The 7168-nt window shown below is 39.4% G+C and overlaps 1 protein-coding gene across 4 annotated transcripts in view; it reads right to left on the bottom strand.

Annotated features, from left to right (window-relative positions):
- The window catches only part of FGF13 (fibroblast growth factor 13), a 585375-nt gene that overhangs the window by 217647 nt on the left and 360560 nt on the right, over positions 1 to 7168 (bottom strand). The window lies entirely within an intron of this gene.

Here is a 7168-nt window from a genome sequence, read left to right on the forward strand (position 1 = left end):
GCCTGGTTTAATAATTTTGGCCTTAGATATACACCAGGTTCCTCTCAGTCCACATTTTCTTTCTACGCCCTTTATAAGATTCCTAAGTGTATCACTAGTGTTTTTGTATCACTAGTATTTTTGTATCACTAGTACAGTATTTGTATTCCCTGCAAAAGCAAGATATCTGCCTTTATAGAGTCTAAGACCACATTCTCTAGTCTGAAAACCTTCCAAGAAAATAGGTGCAAATTTGATCTGCATTTTCAGAAACAGGGAACTGACCCCAGAATGAATTTTTTTCTTTCACACCCTTCCAAATGAGGCCATTTCATTTAAGAGAAGTGAGTCAGTGACTCCAAAGCTGTGATTAATGATGAGCTAATTCTACTCCCCGAAATGCATACACTTAACATGCATTTAGGAGGACTGATACCAATAGCAAATTTCTTGTGTGGTGAATAATGCCATGGTGTTTGTAAAATAATAAATAAACAAATGGCGGCTGAATTTAGATGGGATCTGAAGCTTCTGTGTTGAGTAAAACATTCCTAGCTCATTGGCTGAGATCTTAAGGGATTTTAAGAACTTCCTTTCATGTTAAGGGAAAATTGGTATAAAAACCAACATAACTTTTAAATTAGTATTATGAGTTTAGAACAAGTTCTTGATAGATTGCCTCTATGAGGAATTGTCTTCCTTTATAAGTCATTAAATTATGCAAGAAGTTGATGAATATTTTAGTCAGTTCTCTTTTTATTTTCCTGTTGCATTCAGCAGCAGCAATCAAAAAAATTATATAGAGACACCACGATAGCTTTTTCTGGCAGAGAGTTCCCTTAATCTAGTAGGAATGTGACTATAACTTCTTAGAATCTCGTTGTTGAATGCACATCTTTGCTAGCAACAGCTGCTATTCAAAACATTTGTAACCATTTCCTGCCATGAGCAGATAGTTATGATAATACAGACACTCATCAAATTCCAGCATCACAGCTGAAGACAAATTCTAGTTCTACCATCCAAAATATTTAAATAAAACTCCCCAAATTGGAACTCTTTAAAAAAAGAAGCACCCACGATTATATAGAAACTGAGAAATTCCATTTTCATCCACTGCTGTATAGAAAACCTATTATAAGACTGAAGGACAATTGGAGGATAAAAGAGAAAAAAATGACTTTTGGACAATACATAGGGAATTTGTTATTCAGAAATACGTGACAAATATCGGTAAATTGTCTTCCATTTTCATTGTTCAATACCAACAATGATGTCACAAATGGGCATTTCTGGAGATTAATGGTGGACTGAAGCTAATAGCATTTGGCTGACTCTCCAGCCATCAGCTTTTCCCAGCTGGTCATTAATTCCCAGAAAATGCCTTGAACTGCTGTCTTTATTGTTTAATTAGATACAACTGGTTATCTGTAACACACAACAAAATTCTAGTGAAAGCTACATGCTGACTGACACAAGAGCTAACCCCAAAATTCATCATGATGGGAACAACATGAAGGTTACAAAAGTGCAGGATAATTGCTTTCCACAAAATTCTCCCTGTCTTCTGCTCTTTCTTCAAATTGAATTTAGCAAGTGCAAAAGGGGCCAAGATGAGACTGTCTAAGGAGCCATCTAAGCAATAAGCACAGGCACAGAACATTTCCTTGGAAATCGTGAACATCTGGGAGTTAATGGGTCAGCTTTGGGTCTCACGATGTCTATACTCAATACCTCAAATGTCAGTCAATTCAAGCAAAACGTGGAAAAAAAAGAGTAGTCAATCAAAAGTAGGTTGATGTTGTGTTGGTAAAAGAGCTAGAAACACTGAATTTTTAAACCAGAATCATTGTATAGGCAACACATTACTGAAATTGGAGATATTTTGGATGGAAAATTAAAACTGTTATATCAAATCCACTTATTCCCAGGGCTCCCTCAAGTAGGAGAGTGGCCGTATGTGCAGTTGACAGCAGAAGGAATGAATGAGGACTTCCGACAGGACTCCAGCAGTAAGGCAGATGGGTAGCTTTGTTCTAATTCCCTAAGGAAGTGATGAGGATGCAATGCATCCATGGGGTATCAGGTCTAGGAAGGGAAAAGGAGACTTGCAAAGAACCCAGCCCATCAAGACAAGAAAAAATAATGGGCTTCTTTTTTCCCTGGCTTATTCCAATGTTTTCTGTCATTTTCCCCAATCTTGTACATTCCCTTCTTGCACATGACCTCTGTCCTCTGACAACCACTCTTGTGACTGTTCATTTGAACCACTTGTCCACCTTTCATTCAGTGACTACTGCTGCCGTACCCAAAAATAGATTTATCCAGTCTTGGTAGTGGACAAAAAATTCGAGTGATTAGGTAGACATTAGATTTATACAAAGCTTCCTTTCAGAGATTTCAGAGATTCAACTTTACTCTTCAATACACATAAGGTGGTAAAAGTGGCTCATGATTTATTTCTGGATCTGGGAGCCCCATGCTTTTTGAAAGGCTGCAGAGCCCCATGAGAACCGCTGCCAAACAACAGACCTCTGGGGGAAATTTTGCCCATATAGCCCATGCCCCCAGCCTTGAAAACACAGCCCTCTCATTCAGGACTCCAAAGTCTCACAGGAGTAGTGTAGAGTAGGAGGACACAAGTGCACACATGCAAATCCACACATCCACAGACACACAGACACTGACAGGTGGCATACTCAGACACAGAGGTGATAAGAATAAGTTACTTTAGTGGTGGGATGATAGTTATGAGCACCAATTATAAAAGAGCTAGTTCTCATTGCAAATGTTGTTCCATTGACTAACCATCAGGAGGTCAAGCTTGCATCTAAGTTTGGTTTCTCAGCAGCAGCAGTGCTGTTCTGCCATTGCCCAGGTCAAGGACAGGGTCAAGGAGCAGTCATGGTAAGAAAAGAGAGTTTGACAGTTTAAGCCTGCTGACTTGGCATAGCGTACTCATGTTCACAGAAATACAGTATTTCCATTTCAAACTAGAGGTAAAGAAAGAACCAGTCTATAGTAAACTTTAATATCTGATAGAATTAAAAAAGTCCAATGTAATGTATCCTTTAATATATTTTTTGAACTAAATAAGTCAATTATTTATCTTTCCTATATTTAGAATGTATTGATTAACTCTATAAAAGTTCTTGATTTACTCTAAAAAGTTGTATCAATGGACATAACATTGGCCTCATAAAACAGCTACCTAAATATTTAGTACATGACAAACACTGTGATGGAATCCTCTATGGCATTTCAAGCAAAATTTCTTTAGAGATAATTCAATGCTACTTCTTTGTTTTAAAACAAAAGGAAAATAAATCTCAGGAGGAGAAACAACTTTTTTTAAAGTCACGTAGTAAATTATTGAAAAATCATAGCCTATAACCTGGATTTCAGTGTGTTTGCCAGCAAGTCTAAAGTAAGACAACTTAGGCCGGGTGTGGCTCACGCCTGTAATCTCAGCTGTTTGGGAGGCCAAGGCGGGTGGATTACCTGAGGTCAGGAGTTCGAGAGTACTCTGGGTAACATGGCAAACCCTCATCTCTACTAAAAATACAGAAATTAGCCAGGCATGGTGGCACACGCCTGTAATCCCAGCTACTCGGGAGGCTGAGACAGGAGAATTGCTTGAACATCGGAGGCGGAGGTTGCAGTAAGCCGATATCACACCAATGCACTCCAACCTGGATGACAGAGTGAGACTTCATTTCAAAAATAATAATAATAATAAAATAAAGTAAGACAACTTTGTAAAAGCGCCAATATATATTGGGTTCTTCAGTATTTTTAGCTTCCAAGATTACTCAGTTTCCAAAAACTTTTCCTTTATTCAAAGACAGGAAAACAACCAGAGACAGTCTAGGCAACTATTTTGACAATGCCACAGAGGCATCTGCTCACTCATCATACCACTATAATTCGCAAGGCTTGCTGGCTTCAAGCTGGAAGCAGTTAACAAGCCCCCAATTATTTAATGATGCTGCTTTTGGCCTTTAAATTAACTCTTCCAAAAGATAACTCAACATAATTAATGAGATATGATTTTAAATCAAAGCAAATCTGAGATCACCAAGGCCACGGCAATGTAGACAGCAACAGGACTACCAATCAAAATTATTAGACACATATGAGTGACTCCAACAAGAAAATACTTTAAAAAATCTATGAAACAGAAAATATGACAAAATATACAGATTATCAGACGTCCTGACCTAATTAGAAAGAGAAAGAAAATGGAGTAATTAGAGCAATTAGTCTTCCATGTCACTGAGAACCTGTCATGCTGAAAAGTGCATTGAGCCACAGGATGTGTTAGCCCGAGACCTCCATTTTGCCTCCCAGCTAACCATCTACTTATCTCTATATAAGATTTAAGCTTTACTGCCACCATGGACACTATGAAGTTAGCAGGTTTAAATGTGCGTGAGTAATTTAAGTAAAAAATTCAATGAATGGAATAGATCAATGCTAATGGTCGTTTAATTTGGCCAAGGTAGAAACAACTTTTAAATGTTCCTGGAAATTTCAGTTACCTTCTCCTTTGCAACATCCCTCATTCTCCAAGCATTATCTAGGTCTTCATCCATCCTATGTTTCATCAGCCTAATTTGCTCTTTTCATGGTAGAATGAAATGTAAACTCCCTACCATGATGGCCCCCCACCTCCTGAATTTTATTATACGCCTCTCTGGCTCACATTAGCTTTCCATTAGTCCCTAGAATATGCCATGCTTTCTCCTGCCTTAAGGCCTTGTACCCCTTTTATGTCCTTAAAGTGGCCTCTTTGTGTCCTTCAGGGTTCCACTAAAATGTTACCCCCTCAAAGATGTCCTTTTAGCTACCTTAGTGATGTTTCAATTGGTCACAATTTGTAATTTAGAAATACGTGTATATATATATATATATATATATATATATATATATATATATATTTCTCTCTTGTCTGACTCTCCTGACAAGAATATAAGCCACTTGAGCCAGAGACATTATATGTCTCATTGATCATTTATATGCGGGATCTAGGATAGTGCTCACTCATAATACACATAAATAATTGTCTTTGACCAGTTCAGCCTTCCCACAATGCTAAGGCATATGGTCAGCTCCCTCTCCTGATTCTTAATTTTCATATACGCTTTAAAAAATTTATCTTGTGGTGCCTTGGGACAAGTTTTTGGTTATTATCATGGGCTTTAAGTAAAAAGTTAGATGATCATTATTTTCCAATATATCATTTCTCCACAACTTGAATGTAAGCTCCCAGGCCAAGAACTAAGTTTCAGTCTCTGTTGTGATCATTTTTGCTTTCCTAATGGCCTACAACACTTTTCATATAGTTGTTTTGCATGCACAGAATGAGCCCCTTCTAGGGATAGTCGTGCCCACATGAAGGTGTGTGTTATGAAGGGGTAATAAATGAAGAGTCTAGCTCATTGCCTGGCACCTAGTAGGCACAAAATAAGTGGTAGCTGCAATGGAGGAAACACTGTCCCTGCCAGAGATGAAACTGTTGAGCAATGCAGTCTGGTAGTTGGGAAATCAGGAGCCTCATCCTGACTTGATGCTTTCTGTGCAACCTTTAGAATGGCGTTTCACCTATGTGAGCCTCAGCTGCCTCATTTCAAAAATAAGGGCTTTAGACTAGGTCAGGGTTTCTCAACACTGGAACTTTTGACATTTGAGGCCTAATAATTATCTGTTGTGAATTGCCATTTTGTCCTTTGTAGAATGTTGAGCTGTATCCTTAGCCTCTACTCACTAGATGCCAGTAGCACTGCTCCCCAAAGGTGTGACAACCAAAAAATGTCTCCAGACACTGTCAAATTCCCCCTAATCCCCACCCTGAAAGCAAAATTGCATTATTTGAGAATCACTGGACTTGATGGATAAAGCCCCTTTGGTCTACAAACCTCTTCGTGAAGAGCTTGCACCAATCTTGGAAACACTTCTGTGACCCTCAAAAATGCTCAGCATCCTGCAAGGACTCAGCTCCTCCATTCCGGGGAGTTTGGCCCATATAATGAAGATCAGGAAGAGAGGAGAATGCAGTAGTGTGCACATCAGCCTCCCAGGTAACAGAACACCTCTGACTGGCAAAACATGAAGCACCACTGCTACACATCAGTGGGGTCTTTACTCAGCATACGGCAAAGACTTTCTCTACTGAGTGGCATCAGTTGGCCACTCTGTGAGTAGCCTCAGGGACCCAGCCAACCAAAGTCCTGGCTTAGGTGGGAACGAGAAGCAAGAAGGGGACGTTGGGGGACCCTCTTTCACCTTATGTATGCAGCTTCCTCAAAGCCCAGCCTTTCCATCAGCCAAAGGCCCATGTGGCCATGGAGGATAGATCCCCTCCTGAATACAGAAACGGGTCCACTTAGAAGAAAAGTGCAGATTCTACCACAAAAGCGTCTTCCAGAAGTCCTCTGCCCCTGCATGAATGACATATATTTCATCTGTGCTACAATTTCAAACAGATAAGAAAGATATGGTAAGATTAGAGAGGAGTGCATTCCACCTTGGAGTACTGGTTATTGTGGTACATCTCAATAGTACCATCAGGAGGGTTGACATCAGCTTGTTATGTTCAAGTTTTATACCTTTATCTCACACTCCCTTTCCATAAACGTTGTTCAAGTCCAAGTCAAGCTTAAGCGAGCCTCACAGTCACCTAGAGGGTTAGTTGAAACTGACTGTGGGCCCCACCCAAGAGTTTCTAATTGAGGTGGTTTGGGATGGAACTTGAGAACTGGCATTTATAACAAGTTCCCAGGTGGTGCTGATGCTGCTGGTCAAGGATCATACTTAGAATGGAGAATGACTCTCCCGAGCTATTTGTTTTGTATCTTCCAGCTTTTCTGCCTGTATGCATCTTCCTCTGCCCAGTACAAATGAAATCTAAACCAGTGGTTCTCAGTTGTTGCCTAGCATTAGCATCATCTTGAGGATTTTTAAAAACTAAAATACCCAAGTTGCCATACCAGACTAATTAAAGCAGAATCACCTAGCTGGGGCCTGAGCACTGGTAGGTTTCAATGCTCCTCAGATAATTTGACTACAGAGCCAAGGTTGAAAATTACTATTCTAACTAAAGCCTTTCTTTATTTTTTTTTTTTATTTTTTTTTAGAAGACATTTATTTTAAGGAGAAGTTAAAGAGTTTGGCACCTAAAAATGTATTG

This window comes from Cebus imitator, unplaced genomic scaffold, assembly GCF_001604975.1.
Source record: "Cebus imitator isolate Cc_AM_T3 unplaced genomic scaffold, Cebus_imitator-1.0 Scaffold262, whole genome shotgun sequence".
NCBI lineage: Eukaryota > Metazoa > Chordata > Mammalia > Primates > Cebidae > Cebus > Cebus imitator.